This window comes from Lissotriton helveticus, chromosome 6, assembly GCF_964261635.1.
Source record: "Lissotriton helveticus chromosome 6, aLisHel1.1, whole genome shotgun sequence".
In the NCBI taxonomy this organism is placed as follows: domain Eukaryota; kingdom Metazoa; phylum Chordata; class Amphibia; order Caudata; family Salamandridae; genus Lissotriton; species Lissotriton helveticus.
In genome coordinates this window covers 865,831,083-865,844,377 of record NC_136067.1, presented here as the reverse complement: position 1 = coordinate 865,844,377, position 13,295 = coordinate 865,831,083, and positions in this window count along the sequence as shown.

Sequence of the window (13,295 nt, the reverse complement as noted above, 5' to 3'; positions counted from 1 at the left end):
GCAGGTCGTGAGAGTAAGACATAGACTCTCAACTCTCCTTGTGGTGCTGCGTGCTGATCCTTGGGAGATAGGGGCAACTACAAGGAAGTTTTCTCTGTAGTTTGTACACTGTTTTTGAAAGGCACATCTGATAAGAAAAAGATGCGTGTCACTCTGGGGGTGATGTTAGGGAAAGGAGGACACGGCACCAAAGAGAAGTGCTTTCTCTGTTATGTGTAGAGGGAGTGGGTTGCAGGCTCTGGCCTTGGACACAGGGACAAACCGGCACAGTAATGGGCAGTGTTTTAAATGGGCCTGCACTTCAAAATACTCTTCTCTTCAGTAATGGAACTTTTGTTTCGCAGTTTTGTAGCAGTACAGTCAGAGGTGTTGAAAGTACTACAATGTTCCTAATATATTGAGCAGTTTTCGGGCAACACACATTGTCAAGTAAACTCTGGTGATTAATTTACCTGCTGGAGAGAGAGATGGGAGTTTTATCTAGTTGCAGGATTCATTTGTGTGAGGTAGCGCAGGTGGTTAATATCATAGCTGCTAAGTATTCACATTGCTATTGTGACATTTTCATTGATGCAGTGACTTATAAAATACATTCCACTGGAAATGTTTTTTTTTTCGTAGTCTTTCGACCCTGATGTTGCTAAGAAAGGTTTGCCTGGGTAGAAATACATTCTTATTAAAGTAGACCCTAACCACTGTGTTATGTTCTGAATCCTGAGTTAGTCATTCTTCAGACCAAGCACTCTAAAAAAGTATCTACCAGTATGGATGGCATGAATCATACACCTTTTGGTCTCCTTTGCCTTATGTACCATTTTGTATGCACTAATTCACAAACTAATCATTAATTGTGTTGTATGTGTGATTTTGAAAATGTGGAAAGTTTTGCTTTAGGAGCAGTGATCAATGGAGTCATTTTTAAATGCGGACTGTAACATCTGCATTTGTAAAGCAAGCATTCATGCCTTTGGGCATTCTGGCGAAATGGGGTAGGTGGCTTGAATATGACCGGAGGACAGGGGTCCTGCACCAGCTGTGATGTCATGGATCAGATGTGTTGAATGGGACAGGTAAGGAACAGAGGTCCTGCACATGCTGTGATGTCATAAGTGAGATGTCATGGACGGGGCAGATAGCGGACAGGGGACAAGGGTCCTGCACAAGCTTTGATGTTATGAGTGAGATGTCACAAACAGGGTATGTAGAACTGATGTAGGTTTTGGGTTTCCTTCTGCTTTTCCTTCAGTGGCTTAGCTAGGTGGGGGGAGGCGGTCCGCCCCAGGCGGCACTATTTTGGGGACAGGGGCTGTCTAGCCCTGGACCGTGTCATGTATGTGCATGTAACTTGCATGATCGAGGTAACTAGTAGCGGTGATACTACGTGTCTCTCAGACCTCTTTCAGGTGCTCGCCGTCCTTCTTCCCCAGCACTCCCCCCCCCCCAGGAGGCGGCAATCTGAAGGATAGCCCCGGGTGCCACAAGCTCTAGCTACGCCTCTGGTTGTACGGGATACACCAATTATGGCACCCAGTGTCCGAGCTATAATGGCGGCAGCTAATGCATTAACTCTTGGAGGACTGAGATAAGCAGCAGACAACGTCATTTGATTATAAATTGGTGAATGTCCTTCTGCATCTGTGCACAGTAACAGATAGAATCATGGTATGGCCCCAAGACACAACTTTTATACTGTAATGTTTCACCTTGAGAAAAAAAAAAGATTTTCTGTATTTTGGTGCCTTTGTTTTTACGATTATAGTAGCTGCCTGCCAGGAAGAGCATTGTTGTTTGGACGTTTATGAAAAGATTTATGGCTGCATACATTTAATTGTTATGTCAGCTTAACTGTTCTTTTAAGACTGTGACCTTCATTGTTTCATGCTCCCTCTGAAAGTAATGATGAATTGAAATTCAAGATCAGTTGAAAACGACCACAACTGGCATTCTCACGTTTGCTCTGAGTTTCAATTTGGTCTCCAGTAAGTTCTGTCTCTCCTGTAATCAAGCTCCGAGGCACGCCTTGCACCCCCATCTCCCGTTTCCGCCCTGCAAATGAGCCGCTTCTGCAGTGCATGACGTGTGCTTTACCCTTCAGGGGAGTTTCTCATTACACCTCGTTCTATCTCAGTAGAATTGTGAGCAAATGAACAAACATTGGCGATGTAACGGATGCTTGCATTGAGCTAACTTTTTTCCGGGTTCGTCCTGAAAAGTCAACTACAAAAAGTAGCACTTTTCTATTATTTTGTAATAGCTTTATGGAATGCACTATGAATTCGGTTATAATGTATGCCAAATGTGATCGCTGTACAGCTTAGTCAATTGTTTGTGAGTCTGTCAAGAGTCTTATAATATCAGTGGCAGAAGAGCATTAAAAAGTATGGGAACTGTGATCATGAGTGCAATAGGATGGGGTCAGCAAGAGTAGGGCCAAGGTCAAATTTGTGGTGAAAAATAACAAAATACTTTATAACTATTTCATTTGAGTTTCACTTCCAGGTAGCTGCCTATAAAATAACAGACACAACTAACACGAAGAATAAATGCAAGTTAAACTAATCAATGGGAAATGCACTACTTTATGTTATGAACTCTCAATTGGCTAATGTGGTGTCTATGGGACTCAGTAGCGGCTGCTTACTTTCTAAAATGGTGGTGCAAAATAGCTTTAACAGGACATTAGTAGTCTCAGGCAGTGGCGGCTCCTCCATGGGGGCGTCGCCCCTCTGCTTTTTCGAAGTGCGAGAAGGCAGAAACATAAAATGGTAAAACTACCATTTTATCTTTCTGCTGCTCGCACTGTGAGAAAGCAGAATGCCTGGAGTGCCTGGTTGTGGGAGGGAGGGAGGGTGGGTGGTCCTGGTCACGGGCATGGGGGGAGTGGCTTTGCCCACTGTTGTCGGTAATGACTGTTTGGTCGGCCCCAGGGCCGAACAAAGCAGTCATGCGCACTCCCTCTTTTTCTCTATGTAGGCTGCTACATCCAGCCTTCATAGATAAAATGGCCCTGTTGGGGCATGCTCCCCTGCACTTCACCAATCACAACACTGTCATTGCAACATTGTGATTTGTGGAGGGGAGGGAGGCTGCCTGTGGGTGGCTTGCCTGTTGAAAGCAGCGTAAAACGCGGGTACTGCGGAAGTTGGGGCCAGGAGCTGAGGAGGTGCGGGGCGGTGAGTTTATTTAATTTAATTAAACCCCTCGCACCTCGCCCCCCACCGCAATGACCTCATTTCCACCCCTCTCCCCATCATGCCGGCCAGGACTAGCGTTTTGTGTGTAATTTTGGCTTCCTTGAAATTCCTTATATTTCACTGTGCTGTTTCGTGTATCAGGGGCCAAAGGATATGTAATTAGGATCTGTAGCGGCCTAGCTTTAGGCCGCAATGACCTTGTTCTGTATGATCTCTGTCCCTTGTGTGCATTTTCACAGTAGTGCGTGACAACAGCGCAAAGAGCTTTGTTGCAAAATCAAGGTCCGTATGTTCCATTGAGAAATTACATCTGAGCGAGGCTACATTACTAAGTTCTGCCAATGCACCCTCGAGGCTCGAACCCGGTTTAGATGTCTTGCTGCGCTTACTTGTAACTTACTAACCTATGCCATTATGTCTACACTCACTACTGCTATTCAAACCCCCCCACCCCTCCCCCCTCTGTTCCGAGGAAGCCGCCACTGGCCCTGGTGCACCTTTCACAAAAATAGACCCTCCTCCACTCCCCCTTTGGATAAAGCAAAGTAAAAAACTTTGAAATACATTACAACCTGGACTTTCCCATGGTAAATTTCGCAGCATTTCCACGTCAGACGTAAGCTTTGTTATTTGAACAGAGGATGAGCAGGGTTTTTAAAGACCTTTATGAACATGTCATATCACCACGGCTTGTTGGGCGAGGAATACTGTCTGTAAGGCTGAGGGACGCTAAATAGAGGAATTCCAAGGTTAGGAAAAATCATTTCGGGGTGTTTTGGTTGAAAGCCTCAAGGATATTTTTTCCGTTTATTTTGTTTAAACAAATGAGTATTTAGTTATAATTTTAGCATAATACAAGTGATTCGAAAAAGGGCACTATCTGGAAGGTATCGTGTTGTAAGCAGGAGGGGTGTGGGTGTCTATGAGGGAGACGAAGAAGTGTGAACAGCTGGCCGTGTGAGGGTGACAAGTCCTAATCATGCAGTGTCTCCCTACTACAGTGCTAGGTAGAAGTGAGTGACTGCATATGCTGTACTCTCGGCTTCATGTGGAAGAACTGGGAATAGGGTGCAGTACTGCACGGCTGTGTGAGGGTAAAGTGCAATCAAAATGGATGCAGGGCCACCCTTCAGTGTGAGCTAAAATTGGAAATCAAAAAGATGCAGTGTGATTCAGTAGTGTGAGGTTGAAGTGCAATTAGGAGTGCAGTACCTTACTTACTGTATAAGAAAGAAAAATAAATAGGATGCAGTATGTCTCAAATGTTTGCAGTTGAGTGCAAGTAGAAGGGATGCAGTGCCACTCTTCTGTGTGTGGTACCAATGACGGAAGAAGGAATAGAGCATCATTGAGTGGTGGAAGTGTAATTAGAAGGTATGCTCCGCACGCTCGCTACATGACGCTCATCCTGACTTTTATGCATCACCACTTTCAAATGTCACCAGCCGCCACTGGTCTCAGGTAAGGCAATTTAAATAAGCGATATACTACAGTTGAGTATAAACCTCAATAAACACAGTAGCTGTTTCAACTTGAGGAACAATAATTGACAAGGAGAAGCTAATTAACTCCAAAGCTGGTGCTGCCTCTTCCAGAAAGGCCTCAAACTATATTAGGTGAGGGTGTAGGAATCATGAACGCTCATTAAAAAATAAAGAAATAAAAACTCAATCATTGCAAGGAATAGGTCACTCTGTCCTAATGTGTAATGCACACACCTATATATTATTAAGACATGCACTTTTTCGACAAACTCAATAACTCACACCTGTAGTTTTCCCTTGAAAGATGCTTTCCGTGCATGGTATCCTTCAGTGCTCTGCTCCAGGGCCAGACACACATTCCTAAAATATTCAGCACTTAACGTTACTTCTAAAATGCTTAAGGGGTAAGGAGCGTGCTTCCAACTGAAAGTGCCCTCCAAACTCTCCACTCCACATCCTCACCGCAGAACAACTCTTGGTACATCTCACAGAAGAGATTCCTTCTCGGCTTACTGCATGGATTAGTAGTATGTATAGAATGACGACGTGCCAGTCATGAGAGGAGGAAGACAAGCCGGCAAGGTAGTCAGATAATCTGTACACAGAGATGTAAGTGAGACGCGTGAGTAAGGAAGTAAGACCACCTTCCAGTGGGATGTAATAATAAGGTAGAATTGCAAATATTATTGAAATAGTCAAAACGAGAATTAACTGTTCGTTTTTTCGAATTATTTTTCTGAAAATAACAGCCATTTTCGAAAAGGAGTCATTTATGGGACATGTTAATTTTAACACAGCTAACTCAACCTATAGCTTCATTCCTCTACATGGGTCAGGAATTCTTCTGTGAACTACAGTAGTCATATAATATACAGCAGAGGGCACTGTAACTCCTATATAATAATATCATGTGTAAAACTGGAGTTATTGATATTTGTGAGCGCTGTAAATGGCAGACCTTGATACTAGGCAATTTGATGATACTGGCAAAATCCTTATTAGATGCACAAAAGGCAGAGGGCCATATTCTCAAGGAGCTATCACCAAATTATCTGCACCGTAATGCAGCCAAATGTGCGATAAACTTACCACCCCATTCACAAGCTGGTGCAAGCAGCCCATATCGCCAGTTTTCCGGCGATAGCATCCTCAAAAAACATCGCCAAGGATGACCCCGGCAACTATCGCTAATGAGATGCAGAGTATGCGTTCCCGAGCAAAAAGCCGATACAACACCACTCCGCAACATTCACAATGACCAGCCACATCAGCAATACGACCACAAAACATGCAATAAGGCGTGTTAGCAGCAGGAAATTAACACCTGCTCTGACCTGGTGTAAAGTCGGACGGCAGCCGGCACCACAAAAGGGAGCCCAGCCCACACCCACACCTGAAGAACAACAGTTGCCATGGAGCTACTCATCAGGCAGCTCAGAGCCCCAACAGGCCCACAACACCCACCACCCCCAGGCCCGCCACCAACCCCCGGGCCCCCCCGCCCCCTCTGCCCAGACCACCAGAGAGGCAGCGCAGACACAGATCGCGGACCTTCCGAAAACGAACCAGCATGACACCAGAGTATGTCATTGCCCACTACAGGCTCAAAAGGACAACCATTCTCCGCATCCTTAACATCATTGACCACAGGCTGACGGTATCAACACAGCGGATAACCAACATCCCACCTCAGACAAAGCTGCTGGCTGTGTTACACCTGTTGGCCTCGGGTACCTTCCAACCGACAACCACCAGACTCAGAGGGGTCTCACAGCAGCCCTATCAAAGTTCCTCAAACAAGTCCTGGATGCCAATATCAGCTTGGTACCTTAGTACCTATGCTTCCCCCTCACTGCGTAGGAACAGCTGGAGACCAAGCAAAGCTTCTATGCCATAGCTGCATTCCCGCACATGTTGGGGGAAATTGTCTCCACACATGTCCTACTTGTTCCCCCTGCCGACACTGTACACAACTATCGCAACAGAAAGCACACGCATTCCATCAATGTGCAGGCAATAGTGGACCACCGGGGACTCTTCACCAATGTCCTCGCCAACTGCCCAGGCAGTGTGCATGATTCCTTATTTAGAAAAATATTTTGCACCGGGCACATTGCTGATTAATTGTAGACAAGCATGTAAGCTCTAGACACACAAGAATATAATGCACATCATGACAACTGACATACAGAAATATGTTGTTTTTATTCATCGTTTTGTTTTTTGAGATAGAAAATATATATATATATATACATATTCACTGAAAAAACCATAGGTTATAGACCATATATAGTTAGGAATTAGCATTTACAAAACCTTGAAAATTCACTGAAAAAACCATAGGTTATAGACCATATATAGTTAGGAATTAGCATTTAAAAAACCTTATTTTACTCACACAAAACCATTGAAATTCCATATATAGTTAGTTGCACTAACTATATATCGCGCACCCGCAATCCACTGCTGATCATGTCACATATTACATCATTCATGACATGGTCAGTGACATCACTGATGACATCACTGATGACATCTCAAATGACATCACTGATGACATCTCAAATGACATCACTGATGACATCATCTAGTGTCTGTGTGTTTTTGTAAAGTTTAAATATGTTTTACATATTGAAGAATGAGTGGATGTATAAGTGTCTGGATGAAGGATTTAGTAGGTGCGTGACTGACTGTATGAGTGAGTGATTAAATGTGTCTCACTGAATGCATGGGTTAGTGACTAAACTGTCTTAATTTGTGCATCATTATGTCTGTTGTTCTGTAAACTGCTGCATGTGTTGATCATTAGCTATACGAGAGGCTATATGTGTTATTAATTGGTTGCCCAAGTATTTCTATGGGAGATTGAGTTTGTGTAGGGGTGGCTGGAAGGTGTGTGACTCTATGCATAGATGTGTGAGCAGTTTATTCACTAGGTGTATGAGTTCAAGAGTGCATGTGGAAACAGCTACATGGGCAGTTGACTGTGTGCATGAGTGTATTGATGAGTGAATGGATATCTCAATGCTACATGTCATAGTAAGTACATATGTAAAACACAGTACATGTGAGAGTTGGCATATATAAATAACTGTGCATGAGAGCCACTGAATGAGTGAGTAGTTGTATCGATCATTGTGAACTTGTATCAGGGATTGTATAAGAGAGTAAATATGTGTTAGTATATGTTTCAATAAGTAAGGTGTGTTTAACTGTATAGTTGAAGAAATGGAGGTGAGATTGTTTCTTTGCATGACTGACTGGGTGTGTGAGTAACTCCATGGATGAGTGGCAGTGTGTGAGTGTCTGTATACACTGAGTGTATCTAAGGTTATATTAGAGTCTGAAGAGGTTTATCGTATTAGCACAAGAATGATGTCAAATGAGATGTCATCAGTGATGTCATCAGTGATGTCATTTGAGATGTCATCAGTGATGTCATCAGTGATGTCACTGACCATGTCATGAATGATGTAATATGTGACATGATCAGCAGTGGATTGCGGGTGCGCGATATATAGTTAGTGCAACTAACTATATATGGAATTTCAATGGTTTTGTGTGAGTAAAATAAGGTTTTTTAAATGCTAATTCCTAACTATATATGGTCTATAACCTATGGTTTTTTCAGTGAATTTTCAAGGTTTTGTAAATGCTAATTCCTAACTATATATGGTCTATAACCTATGGTTTTTTCAGTGAATTTCAATGGTTTTTTAATAGCAAATATCATAAGCTGTCGAATGTCAAGTACGTGGTAAGTGAAAACATTTTCGTGTTTATGCACACTGATCTGCTTTGAATGGTGCCCCCCCCCCTCATTTCTATTAGGAGTACTCTCTCTTTGCAGATAGTGAAAGGTAGTTAACGCAGGCCTTTGCCCCCATTGTAATCCGTCGTGCCTGCTTCTCTCTCCATTTGATTGATTGTTATCCAAGTATTTACTGTTTTAGAATTAGTTCTCTTTGGTTCATTCTCTATTTACAAACAAACACAGAGTCGCAATACTCTGTTTAGTCTTTGCAGATAACGAAAAATCGTGTAAAAAAAAAGAAAAGGAATCGAGCAAAATCAGTAGGCCACTAATGGGATCTCTTTTTGACCTCGCTAAAATAGAAACATTAGGAACAACCCCTCATGACAAATACAAAACTAGTGAGATGAACTGAACTCCACACAATGATGGCTGCAAAACAGCTCGGCTCCGCCACCCACCCCGCCCAAAATAACGATAAAGAACGGCTGCCATGATTGGTTGCGGAATGACCACGATGGAGCTACGAAATGGTGCTGCTCTCATGCTAACCCCAGCTTCAGTCTGAAACATCCAGAAACACTGTAGACTACCAATTCGATCAGTTCCGGTAGCGCCCCAATGTAACCCGGTAGAGAAGAACTAGCCCTCCCCTCTTTGACTGATGGTTCTTGTTGCCTGTCCCTTCTGTTGTCATTTAACAGAACTATTTAGCCTGCTGAAAGGGGTTGTGTTCCGACCGCTGGTTGGTGGAGACATTTTGACTATATTCTGTACCTGCGTTGTCGCGTAATGCGTCATATGACGCGCCGCGTTAGCGCATCCGGAAGTCATCCGGGGCGCGCAGCGCGTAACGTAAGCATAACAAGTCATGTGACTTGTTAATAAAACTTTTCATTGGTTCATTTTACTTTTCTTATTGTAATGATGAAAGGCTTGGTCATATGACCTAAAAATTACGCTTTTCATTACTTCCGAACATTATTTTTTCTTAAATATATGTTATAATGTTCCAGGCTAATGTACTTTCCCGGAAATTTTACAACTGTCCTGCAAGTAAAATATATTCTTTTTTCGAGAAAAAGAGCGTTTCTTCGTCCCATGACGGAGCCGTTGAGCAAAAGAGGGTCGACCTGCTGTCTTAGTCGCCGATACGCCTGAATATGAGATTCTTATCGATCACTTTATGTTGCAGGAATAGAAAACACAACAGCCCTTGACCATTTATCTTTACTGCGTTCCTTCGTATTATACCTTTTACCCTTCATGTAATTGGTCTGCTTTATTTCACTTGCCTTTTAATGATTCTAAAACAGTCACTATTATTAAAAACTTTACCAATGTATATACTACTACCATGTTTTCTTTTAAAAACCTTTATTGTGAAAATTTCATTATACAAATACGAGCCTATAACCACGTGGGCCTGCCACAGAGCAAACTGTAATCGTATATGATGAATAGACATTTACACTGTAGAGGAACGTAACGGGCGGGCCATTAGGTTGCAAGAACTAAGGTGTCTAACAGTTACGGAATCGGTGGACGTACATTTTATAATTAAAATACGACAGGGCCAGTTACAATAAAATTATCTAGATATACATTTGCGGGCAAGTACCATGGGTGACGTTAATTCGAACTTTCAACAGTACAGTAATCAATAACACATCAGAACTTAATATCAATAGGGATGTCGAAATATTCAATCAATTCTCGTCCCCGCCCGCCATGTGCTTCAAAACTGCATACGTATCTCGTGATTTCAAGGTTCTGCTACCAGTACACAACAAGGAGTTACGAGTCCCATTTATTCCGGCGCCATTTTGGGCGAGGACGGGCAGGTCCAGGATATAGTCAAAATGTCTCTACCAACCATCGACTATGATGATGTTCATATGCTGTATTTATTAGAGTAACACTCATCTGTCCACATGAAATTAATTTGCCACAATCTAAACATGTCATTTTAATCTTTCCAAAGTTCTTCTAAATATTTGGGACCGTTTCCCTTGCCTCTGAAGCTCTCGGTGCCACTTCTTTGATGAATGTACTAGCAGGTCAGGGGTTCTCCTCCAAATCTCTCTTTTATGCAGCACTATAATTAATTGGTGCCACCTCTCCATATGACGATGCATGGTATAGTTACCACAACTATATTTTTTCGGTTCCTCTGGAGAGTTCATCGTGGCAGATGAAGCGTGTAACGTACCGGGCATTTACCTTTTTTGCATGTACAGGAAAGGAAAAAAAAATCGAGCGTCCGAGTTCTAAGGTGTCCCAGGGCCATTTTAGTGGACCAGGCCCAAATCCAAAGAACAGGCCGCCATTTTGAGAGTCCTCTTGCAGCCGCCTGTCGCTGTAGCATCAAGAGCAGCCGAAACTCAGCTGAATGGCAACTGAAACGGTAAAGGGGCGCCCCACTACAGCAGACGAGCCTCCACCTAGGAAGGCCCATTCACGCCGGCTCCCCCCCCCCTTCGGGCACCCCACGCCGTTATTCGGAGCAGTATTGTAGGATGGCCACACCAGTGCGGCAACTTGCTAGACATCACCTCGGTGGTAACCGAATCTCAACGCCTTGTGGTGTCTCCTATTCAGAAAACATTGTTATGCTGCCTTCGACCTATTCGCCGCAAGTGCGCACACAACTCAACTGCATAGCTTGCTAGACACCACCTCGGTGCCATCCGGATCTTGGAATGTCAGCACCTTTTGGTGTCTTCTCTTCAGAAAATATTGTTGCGCTGCCTTTGGCCCCATTCGCACATCGGTCCGCTACTGACGCCATCTCACAGGCTAATGGGGCGCCCCAGGCCGAGTTTCAGCATTGTAGAATAACCACACCAGTACAGCAACTTGCTAGACATCACCTCGGTGCCATCCGGATCTCGGCGCCCCACTGCAGATGAAGTGCCTCTCAACTATGAAACCACCACGGTGACATCCGGATCTTGGCGCGTTGTGCTGCCTTCGGCCTATTCGCACATCGGTCCGCTACTGACGCCATCTCACAGGCTAATGGGGCGACCCACGCCGAGTTTCAGCATTGTAGGATGACCACACCAGTACAGCAACTTGCTAGACATCACCTCGGTGCCATCCGGATCTCGGCGCCCCACTGCAGATGAAGTGCCTCTCAACTATGAAACCACCACGGTGACATCCGGATCTTGGCGCGTTGTGCTGCCTTCGGCCTATTCGCACATCGGTCCGCTACTGACGCCATCTCACAGGCTAATGGGGCGACCCACGCCGAGTTTCAGCATTGTAGGATGACCACACCAACTTGCTAGACATCACCTCAGTGCCATCCGAATCTTGGCATCTCAACGCCTAGTGGTATCTTCCATACAAAAAATATTGTTACGCTGCCTTTGGCCCCATTCGCACATCAGTCCGCAACTTAGACATCACCTCGGTGCCATCCGGATCTTGGCATCTCAGCGCCTTGTGGTGTCAGTCAGAAAATATTGTTGCGCTGCCTTTGGCCCCATTCGCACATCGGTCCGCTACTGACGCCATCTCACAGGCCAACGGGGCGCCCCACGCCGACTTTCAACATTGTAGGATGGCCACAGAAGTGCGACAACTTACTAGACACCACCTCGGTGCCATCCGGATCTTGGCGCGTTGTGCTGCCTTCGGTCTATTCGCACATCGGTCCGCTACTGACGCAAACTCACAGGCCAACGGGGCGCCCCACGCCGACTTTCAGCATTGTAGGATGGCCACACCAGTGCTGCAAATTGCTGGACACCACCTCGGTGCCATCCGGATCTTGGCGCGTTGTATTGCCTTCGGCCTATTCGCACATCGGTCCGCTACTGACGCCGCCTCACGTGCCAACGTATTTTCTCCGCATTTTATACCCTAACAGGTCATGTGACTTGTTTATAAAACTTTTCATTGGTTCATTTTACTTTTGGTTTCCTAATGATGGAAGGCTTGATCATATGACCTAAAAACAACACTTTTCATTGGATGAAAACTTTTTTTTTCCCCCAAACGATGAAAGCCCCACCTTGTTTCTGGATGTTTCAGACTAAACTGGCGTCAGCATGAGAGCACCACCATCTCGTAGCTCCGTCGTGGTCATTCCGCGAGCAATCATGGCAGCCGCTCCCCACCAGAAGCCTGCAGGAGTCGGGGCCCCCAAAACTTTTGATGAATCCTCAAGGCGGAGGGGACGCTTTCGAGAATGGGGTCCAAGACCTAGCAGACAAGCGTCCGATTTCCAAGGTGTCCCAGGGCCATTTCAGTGGACCACGCCCAAAAAGGAAAGAGCCTGCCGCCATTTTGAGAGTCCTGTGGCAGCCGCCTATCGCTGCACCGCAAGAGTGGGCGCAACTCAGCTGAATGGCGGATTTTGACACAGTGGACCAAAAGCGGACGGAATGGCAACTGAAACGGTAAAGGGGCGCCCCACTAAAACAGATGAGACTCCACCTGGAGAGGCCCGTTCACGCCGCCTCCCCCGGGGCGCCCCACGCCGTTATTCGGAGCAGCATTGTAGGATACCAAAACCAGTGCGGCAACTTACTGGACATCACCTTGGTGCCATCGTTCTGCTGCCTTGGAACTATTCGCACAACAGTTTGCTACTGATGACCCACCCCCCGCGACGCCCCACGCCGTTATTTGCTGGGTGGCAACTTACTAGACATCACTTTCGTGTCATCTAGATTTCGGCACGTTCTGCTGCCTTGGAACTATTCGCACAACAGTTTGCTACTGATGACCCACCCCCCGCGACGCCCCACGCCGGAAATCTGGACGTTGTGCTGCGTTGGGACTATTCGCACAGCCGACCGCTACTTCGTTGTTTTTCCCTAAAAATGTTTATATGTTATTACTATTTTT